The sequence below is a fragment of the Ixodes scapularis genome, unplaced genomic scaffold (assembly GCF_016920785.2).
Source record: "Ixodes scapularis isolate PalLabHiFi unplaced genomic scaffold, ASM1692078v2 PGA_scaffold7__128_contigs__length_106722199, whole genome shotgun sequence".
NCBI classification, from domain to species: domain Eukaryota; kingdom Metazoa; phylum Arthropoda; class Arachnida; order Ixodida; family Ixodidae; genus Ixodes; species Ixodes scapularis.
The window spans coordinates 96948026-96958126 of NW_024609882.1; positions in this window are offsets into that span (position 1 = coordinate 96948026).

The window sequence follows — 10101 nt, forward strand, 5'->3', positions numbered from 1 at the left end:
CCCCTCCGCACTTCCCTTGGCAATGAGCACACCGTACCAGTAAGATACCTTTAGTTAGCCCGTGGGCGACAGCATCTCAAAGCAAGCCAAAAAAGACATGCCAAAAGACAAGCCCAGAACCACGAAGAAACTATCAAACGAGAAGTGATGAAAAGGCGGCCGCTAGAGAGGAAGGATAATCCGCTACCCTTGAGGAAGGCTGCTTGGCGTCTGTGTTTGGGAGCTTTCAGGGCACAATTTTTTCGCAGACAACCCCCAAAGAGAGAGAGGGAGACAGAGAGAGAGAGAAAGGGGACTAGATATGTTGAAGGTATTTTCCCCCCGTGCTTGACGTGCTGGCCTTGTTTGGAAGTGTGCCTGCAGTCGAGGACCCTGATATTTGGTGCGCCTCCCCACTGTCTCTCCACTTCGAAACTCCTGGCGCCGTCCCTGTCGGGAAGACGTACCGTGACCTTGACGGAGATAGACCCCACTTTGGAAGCGCCCAGCAGGCGCGTCCACCCACCGCTGTTTTAATCTTTCGTTTCTCGCGTCGATTGCCCACGTTTCTTCTTCGAGCTGACGAAGAACCCCGGGGGGGGGGTTGCCTGGCGAGGCGTTTGGGGGGGGGGGCGATCGCCCCCCCCGCCCCCCCCCCCCCCCCTTGGATCCGCCACTGTAGACAAGACAGCTTACTTAATTCTCGATGCATCTAGGATTACACGTAACAAACATAGTCGTGCCCTTCACCAGCCCTGCTGCTTGAAAGACTGTTTTAAGTATTCTTTTTTTCCCCTAACGATAAGCGAGTGGAACTCTCTCCCAGAACAAGCAGTATCGTTTCAATCGCTGGAATCTTTTTGTTCTTATCTTGCATTTGATGACGTGGGCAGCAATCCTTGAAATTGCATGTTTATTTAATTACTTTTCTCTTTTTGTCGCGTCATGATTTCCTGCCAGCGTCATTCTTCCATTGTTGTATTGATTTTACATTTTTTCCCAGCGCCGATTGATTCTTCTGCAATATATTTTTAGGACGGGTTTGCAACAAATGCAGTTGTCAAGTTTTTGTTGTGTTCTTTTTATTTTTCCTTCAGTGTTTATAAAGTTTTTTTGTTCATGCCCTCCCTATCATAGTCCCATGTAGGGACTGATAGTATTTTGAAATAAATAAATAAATAAACCGCACAGTTCCAAGCTGGTGCCCCAAATTCAGACCCAGGTTGTGCGCCGCCGGAATCCCCGCTGCACTCACCACTGGACCCTACAAAAGTATTTCGCGCGATGCCCTGAGCCGTTACTAGCGAGATCGTCGCGATTTCACACCCAGGCGGAAGAGCCTGGGTCTGAAATCGCGACATTCTCTCGCTTGTAACGGCTAAGGGCATCGCGCGAAATACTTTTGTAGGGTCCAGTGGTGAGCGCAGCGGGAATCCCGGAGGCGCACACGGCCGTCCAGGAGTCGTCACCAAACACGGTACACAGAACACACACAGCGCACGCACAAGCGCAGTATCCAGTGTTGGGCGCATCGGGAAGTTCCGGCAGGCAAGCGGTATCCGAGTTGTCCAAGTATTATCACCAAGCACACCAGCGCCAAGCGCATCCAGATGCCGAGCCAAAGTGCAATGGGTCGGCAGTTTCATACTATATGAAGATCCAACCGAGGTCAGTGGGTATCCACCCAGGGCAACGATGGGCGCGTCAGTATCCGTGCGCCTGCAACGCGAACGTCGCCGTCGGGCGAGCGCCGGCTGACAGTCCGACGAGAGCGAAGAACCTAAACTCTCGGAGCGCTGCCGCCGACTGCAACAAACTAGAGATGGGTCGCTCAGGAGCGAGCCGGATCTTCTGAGCCGCTCGTTTTAAAGAGCGAGTTAGCCGTGGTCAGTGGCGTAGCCAGGATTTTATTTCGGGAGGGGTTCAAAGACATTATCACCCCTCCCCCCTCCTTCAATGACGAAGCAAGGTGAACTCAGCGCTACGGATGCTCACGCAAAGATTACGGAGGCGCTGTTAAGATAAAACGATTGAAGCTGCATGGCTATTTTTAAAACCTTGCAGGCTTCATTTGGGCTTCCTGTTCTACTGCCGTCGTAGTTGCGGCCTCATAGTTGGCATATATGAGATTCAATTCATTTATTTACTCCCATTTGTACTATCTTGATCACAGTTAGCGGGAACGCCGGAGCGCGTGGCAGCGGGCACTATCAGAGCGCTCTACCGGACAGGCGCGCAACTACTGCGCATGCGCATCGCGCGTTCGGCGAGATTATATTCTCGTCGCGCGCATCACGTCATCTGAGCGCTCGTCTGTCGTCTGCTACGCGCGTCGTCTGCTAGGTGTATCGTCTGCTACGCCTGTCGTCTGCTACGTGTGTCGTCTGCTACGCCTATCGTCTGCTACGCGCCTCGCCTGCTACGTGTGTTGTGTCTGCTACGTGTGTTGTCTGCTACGGCTGTTGTCTACCATGCGCATGCTACTGGTGATAGCAAGAACTTTGGCATACCCGAAAGGTGGTGAACCCTAAAATGAAAGCTCCTCCAATGTGCTCATCTGCTTTCCAGGTTTAGTTTCAGTATTTGTTAAAGCAAATAAACATTGTGACTTTTTTTCTTCTCGCGTCAGTCTGCGCCAGCGTTGCCGACCCCGCTTCCTGTGAAGTCTAGAGCTATCTCGGGCGCGGTGATCATAAACTAATTGTTGGCCAGCGCGTCTGCATCATTAATTAACGTGGTCCTGACTTTGATAACTGAATTTATAGCTTGTGGTTCTTGTCTTCCTTATTGTTATTGCCTTTTGGCCTGTGATAGATGTGTGTTGGTGACTGTGGGGTGCAGACGTCTAAGATTTCTGCCCATAAGGTTTGCTGCAGCCAATTGCTGTAACGACGACGTTGTGTCAGTAGTGTCGGGTAAGAAAAGTGCAAACTTTATTGCTGAAGTAAAATTGAATGGCTGCTACCTGCAGTCAAAGAAAAATCAAGTCAACTAAAACAGGCTCAGTAACGGGTCATATCCTCGTTTAGCTCGACTACAGCCGCCATCCTTGGCGGCAGCGAGTCGTAAAGACTTGACACGAAAGACGCGTCTCCTTTCAAACGTTCCCATTCTGCTTGGACTGCGTCCCACAGCTGGTCTTCTGTGGCGGAATAAATAGGAGTCCGCACCATGGCCGCCTTCACTCGGCCCCACAAGGTTCTCAATGATGTTGAGGTCCGCGCCCTTGGGAACCCATAGCAACTCCTCTATGCCGCACTGCCGCAAGTGGTCCTTCACGGTGCGCGCAGTGTGGATGGGCGCGAGATCTTGATGAAAAAGGAAGTTCTCGTCGGGGAAGAGACCACTCCGAACAAAGCCTTTTATCCAGCCTTTTATCAAACGGAATTGCAGTAAATCACGAGTGTGTAGCGAGAACGTAAACGAACGACGAAATATTTCCGCAACGAAAACAATTATTAAGATCTACATAGAACAGCTAGCATACCAAGCGCAGGCCTTACCGTGCGCCGCGGGGTCGCCACACACGCACGAATTCGTTTTGCCTGGCGGAGAACGTCCATTCGTCTGAAAAGACGGCCCGGCCCCAGTCATCCGCCGTCCACGACGCATGTCCCATCGCAAAGCAGAGCCTCGCTTCCTTGTTTGAAGGAGATAGCAGGGGCTTCTGCGCTGCCATGGCACTATGCAGGCCGGCGCTTGCCAACCTCCGACGAATTGTCACGTCCGAAACGTCCAATTTCAGCTCCTCTCGGATTTCCTTGGCCGAAATAAAGGGGTCCTCGACGACAGCGGCAATAATGTAACCGTCCTCATCCTCGGTCGTCGCTCTTGGGGGAGTCCCTCGAGGTGCGTCGTGAATCCGGCCTACATAACGGAAAGCTTCAGCGATCCTATTAACCGTCTTTAGAGGCCTTTTTACAAGGGCCCCAAGGCCCGCTGCGAGTGCCCTTTCTAGGAGAGCTCGATGATCAACCACCTGTCCGCCTCTGGAAGTCTGGCCATGACGAGGTGCAGCAATCGTTCTGACAGCAATGCAAAGGCGCCTAAATTTATCAAGCACACCGCATGCGGGGGAGGGGGCCTCGAATATTTTTTAATAAAATATAAGAAACAAAAAAGGTATGATACTGTATCATGCATCAAAATATTCGCATGCTTGTCGCATGCCCGTGGGCTGATAAGTTCACCTACACGCATTTTAACCCCTGCGCTTCCATGCGACATGCTTCGCGTAGAAGACGACGCCCGTAGCAGACGACGCGCGAGCGCTCCGATGACGCGATGCGCGCGATGAGAGCATATTCCCTCAGCAGGCGCGATGCGCATGCGCTGGAACTTGCGCGCCGGGCCGTTAGGCTGCTCTGATAGTACCCGCTGCCACGCGCTCCGGCGTTCCCGCTAACTGTGATCAAGGTAGTACATATGGGTGACGGAGACAGGGAAAAAAGCTGCAAAATGTGCAGCTTGACAAAGCCCCTGCCCCCTATCGGCAGATCGGCAGACAGGAAACGTTAACAGAAACATTTTAAAGGCGAAAAAACAAAACAGGCAGTTCTATGCAGGAGAAAAAAGTTTAAAAGTTAGCAGTGAATATTGTGCGTATTGTTTTCTTATTTAGTGCATCAAGACAGACATGGTGGTCTCTTAAAAAGTTCAGTAATGTTGGCAATGTATGCTGTAACATTTGAAGCCCATAATTTGTTCTAGGACGAGGTACTCTCAGGGACCCGGCGCTACGTACTCCGTATACCGTATTTTTAACACTTAGTCTAGAAAACCGCAGTAATGGGTGGTTAAAATACTTAAGGGATGCCGCGTATACTGTCGCAAGCTTATATTTGTAATATTCTTGTATTTTTATTACTTTATGCTTACAGAAAACTGGATCGGTGTGTGCGTAATACGACGCATTGGCTACGACTCGAATTGCTCTCTTCTGCAATAAAAAAAGTTTATTAAGGTTTGTACTGGTCGTGGTTGCCCACACCAGGTTACAGTAGGATATACGAGAATTGAACAATGCATTATAAATTAAGAGTTTAATACTAGATGGTAATGTATGGCGATGCTTATATAGAATTCCTAGGATATTTGAAAGCTTAAGTGTAAGATTTTGAATATAGGAGTCCCATAACATATGTTGATGAAAAATTATGCCTAAAGTTTTAACAGTGCTTGCAAATTCAATTTCCGAAGAATTCAACATTAACTTTACATTAGGATTGCACACTCTACCTTTCAATTTAAAGATAACGGCTTTTGTTTTGGTTTCATTTATTTTTAAAGAATTTGAGACAGTCCATGAACTAAGCTTTTGCAGACATGTGTTTGCATCGGCTATCATTATCAAGAGAGCCTGCACATTGCGTTCTGAAATAACTTGTCACACTTACTTTTGTAGTCGTGGTAATTTCTAGTCGAAAGCACGTAATTCCGATCAGTACTCAAGGTGTGCGTGAGCGCAGCACCACCCGTTGCTTACAGTGCAGTTGTTTTTACAAATCATTTAACACATCACTGACATTGTTTTATATTATAACCATGTGTTGGTTTTATTATGTTCGCTATGGTTTGATTGAACTGTGTATTTCCGTGAGGATAGCTCGTTATACTTTGCCTTGAAATTGCCATTCTTCACTCCACAACTGTTTTGAAATATCTGTTCTCTATATATCTGAGATCAGTTCCGCATCCCATAAAATAAACATGAATGAAGAAATATTGCCTATTTTATTTATGTGAGCATTCTCTACCCCACAAACACTTTTCCCGGCAGCATATAAGTGTAGTCCGCACTTCCCTTTTGCTCGATGCCCCGTGCAAAACCGACTGCCTGAGCAGGGGAGCAAGCGGGCCCACGGGGAGTAGGCTTGGCATTTCGGGGGGGAGGAGAGGTTTCGACCCCCTTGCTTACGCCACTGGCCGTGGCTCAGTAAAAGTGGCGGTTCTTTTGGGAGCCCGTTCTCTCTCGTTCAGTCAGCCGTGCTGAGTCCCGAGTCAGAGCCGGGTCAGGGCTGGGCATTGGCCGGGCCTTTTCCCGGCTGCGATTTGCACGCCATCCATTAGTAGTGCGGGAAAGCAACTCCATTCCGTTGCTGCTGCCATGGCGACGAAAACAGAAATTTTGTAGACAAAAGTGGCACCTTCCTGCTAGGGCCGTAACTGAATGGGCTTTGGCGCTAGCGTCGACGGATCCACGAAACATAAGTTTCATGGATCTTAAGTACTTTGTTGTGTACTTCAAATTATTTCGACATTAATTTTGTATGGATGCACATGTATATAACTGAATAAAGTTGAAAGAAAATTCACGATTTTTGTTCTCATTTTCACTAAAGTGAATTTTGAAGCACCACAAAAACAGAAAACCTGAAGTAGTGACGATTAAGTTTTTTTTTCTTTTTTTTTTTTTCTAAAGGACAGAATGCAATACATTGCATTCTGTCTTTTAGAGTAACATAAGCATTCTATCCCCAAGATCACAAAATAAAGGGTCATTACAATTCAAAAATCGCGCCTTTAAAATAAGAAATTGATAAATTTATTCTCCATACACACTGGAGGTACCTAAAACACGGCTATTTACTAATGAATATTTTTTAATACCAAATAACTAGACTGCATAGCACAGGTTGCAGTGTAGCCTGTGCCATGTAGTCTAGTTATATGGCTTTGAAAAAAGGATACATGCATAAGTAGAATAACAGTGTTATAAGTAGTTCACTGATACCTTCGAGCGCCGCACCAGCACACGATGCACAATCGGCGAGAATCGTGAGACATCGTTCGAACGGCAGCGGTCAACGAATGGCGCCATCCGTGGACCCGGCCACCCGGCTCCGACAGTACGGTTTGGGACATCTACGGGCACGGCTCGGTGAACGAGAGAGAGCGGACTTTCTCTCTCCGAAAGAACCACGGCTCACTCGTTCTTTAAAGGAGCGGCTCAAAAAGATCCGACTCGCTCGTGAGCGACCCAGTCACCGAAGAGAGCCGGTGAGCCGTTCAAATGTGCCGGTTCATTTCAGTGAGCTGAGCCGTTCCGAGCCGCTCACTGAAGTGAGCCGTTTTGCCTAGGGTGCCTTCATGTGCGCTTCGCATAGGGTGATGCCAACTGTGGGTTTCCCTTTCCCACACCCTCGTCCACCGCCATTTTGTTCCTCTCATTGTTTCCCCGTGCGCCAGAAAGTGGCCTTTGTGTCCATCGATCCTCCCATCCGAGGGGGGAAATGCTAATCCTCCCTCCATAGGTTGCATAACGCTGCTCCGAACTTGTGAGATAAGGTGCTTGTTTCCGGGGGGGGGGGGGGGGGGGGTTATCGGATTATCACGGATTATCGCCGAGGACCGAAATGGCTGCTGGTTTGTCGTCGAGTGGTATTACAAAATTTGGCATCACCCTAGCAAAGCGCACATGAAGGCTCCCTAGTTTCAACAAGTCCCGTCTCTCTTGGTCGTACTCGGTTGCAAGAGTGTGAACGGGCCCACTCAGAAGCGCGCGGTACCAGATCGGATTCGCGCGTATCTGAACTGTCCGCAAGTATAGAAGCGCACAGATTCTAAGTGAAACCGCTCCGATCTGACATTTTCGTACGGGTAGGTTCTGTTAGATTGTGTCCGGGGTCAGACCAAGCGTAGACCAAGAATTTTGTACAGTTATTAGACAGTTTTAGTGGGCCGTACGCTATAGCTTTGCGTACGCAAGGAAATTGCGGGTCGTGGGTGCGCAAGCCAGGCACGTAGCCACGATTTTGTTTCAAGGGGCGGGGGGAGGGCGCCCATGACCGAATGCTGTATGAGGGGGAGGGGGGAGTGGAGATCCCAGCAAAATCGAAGATTTCGGGGGGGCGGGGGGGGGGGGGGGGGGGGGGGTCGGGCCTTATGGGCCGCTCTCCTGGCTACCTGCCTGGCGCATGCGCAGAACGCAATAGAAGGGCTAGCGTATTGCGTACGCACGCAACGCTAGGGATTTTGCGTGGCGGGCTAGCGGGCTTTGCGGGACGCTTTCGAGAGATCTCGGATCCAACGAGAGCGCCAGTTTCAAGATGACGGCTACCTCGACTGGCGCAGCAAGGGCGACGTGGTGTTTTCGAAGTTCTGTGTTACGTGAAATTGCGTGGTGTTCAGCTCGGCAATTCTTTCTGGGACCTACCGCGGTCGAATCAGATCACCCTGCAGCTGAGGGAGTGCACAGTGAAAAGGTTCGCCGCTCGGAATGTGCGTCAACGCTGCGATCTGCTCAACGCTGAGCCTATTCGCACAGTTCATCGCCGACGGACGAACGACTCTAAAAGAAATCGTCGAAGTTCTCGCTATGCACTGGACATCAGTAGTTCATGAATTTCATTCCGGGATACCATTGATAAAAGGTGCTGTTTCCACGGCACGACTGACGGAGGCTCCGTGATCGAATTTGGCTACGCACTCGTACTCGTAGCCTCTGTACCCCGCAGAAAAGCACGCTTGGCGAGGCAGTTGTGGCTTGGTTTAATTTGAAATAAAATCATTGGACACGTTTTCATTTTCAATATTTCTTTCCAGGAGCATGGTTGCGCTATAAGCACGCGGAATTCTACGGCTCTAGCAAATTTAACCAATATCATGCGCGGTGTTCACTCGAAAACGTAACGCACAACTAAATTCGGTCCGAGCAGGTCATTTTTAGCGTACGCTATACTATTGCGTATTGCGTACGTAAGAGCCAGCAACGCTATACTAAAACTGTCTAATGCTGCAGACTCCGGCACCGCACGCGCACGCCTTCCCCTTCCTTATAAAAGATTCAAAGTAAATAACCAAAAAAATTGCGGTGGCTAGCTCGGCTATGCCAGGAGATACGTAGCGTGAGCTTATGCGCACAAAATGAGAGGCGCTATCAAGCGGCTCCGGTGCAGCGTCAGACTTGGCTACTGCTCAATGGAGGCGGACAGCTGGGCACGCGGCGGCGCCAGTGCGTCTGCCGCGGCTATGACGTCACTCCTCTGGAATGTGCAGACCGGCGAGGCGCGCGCGGCGCCGGCGTCTCCGGCGCGCCAACTGTGGGCTGTGTGACGTCACTGCACCTCGCGCTTGCGCAGCACGGAGCATGGCTCATTATCCGAGCCACGCGAAACTGCTCAACCTCAGTCAGTGTAGCTCACGCTACAATAAAGCGTTAACGAACGCGCGTGCAAGATGCCATCTGTTTTAGCATAGCCGCCTCTATACTTACAAAGCCTGGCAGTTCGACGACGGAGCCATAGAGTGCCCGGTCGCAGAATTGGAGCGCGAGGATCTGGTAGTACAGAGCATTTCTCGGGGAACCGACATTCGGCGGGAACGGGTTAATTTCCACTCATTTTCATCAGAAACCAGCGTAGCCACTTTCGCTGGAAGCTTACCAGAACCACTTTCGATTACCCGCCGCTGGAATCCTACCGGAAGCCACTCTCGTTTGCCGGACACCGAACATCACTGGGAGCCGACGCAAGGGGAACCGCTATAGTCAAGGAGGGACGAGCAGGGGACCGTGTTTGTAATGGCGGCCGCCAATGCAGCGACTTTCTTGCGAGTGCGTGTTTTAGGTCGAAACGACGTTGCACTTCTGCAAGAAGTGCGTGCAGCGAACTGTTTTGACGATCCAAAAAGGTGAACAGCGATCACCGGCAACCTGCTATTTGCGACAGGCAAAAGTCGAGGCCAGAGCAGGTACGAGACCACTCGAGCGGCATTCTCGTGAGTGCGAGTTTTAGCTCGGGACGACGTTGCAATCCTCAAGAAGTACGTGCAGTGAACTGTTTTGACGATCCAAAAAGGTGAACAGCGATCCCCGGCAACCTGCTATTTGCGACAGGCAAAAGTCGAGGCCAGAGCAGGTACGAGACCACTCGAGCGGCATTCTCGTGAGTGCGAGTTTTAGCTCGGGACGACGTTGCAATCCTCAAGAAGTACGTGCAGTGAACTGTTTTGACGATCCAAAAAGGTGAACAGCGATCCCCGGCAACCTGCTATTTGCGACAGGCAAAAGTCGAGGCCAGAGCAGGTACGAGACCACTCGAGCGGCATTCTCGTGAGTGCGAGTTTTAGCTCGGGACGACGTTGCAATCCTCAAGAAGTACGTGCAGTGAACTGTTTTGACGA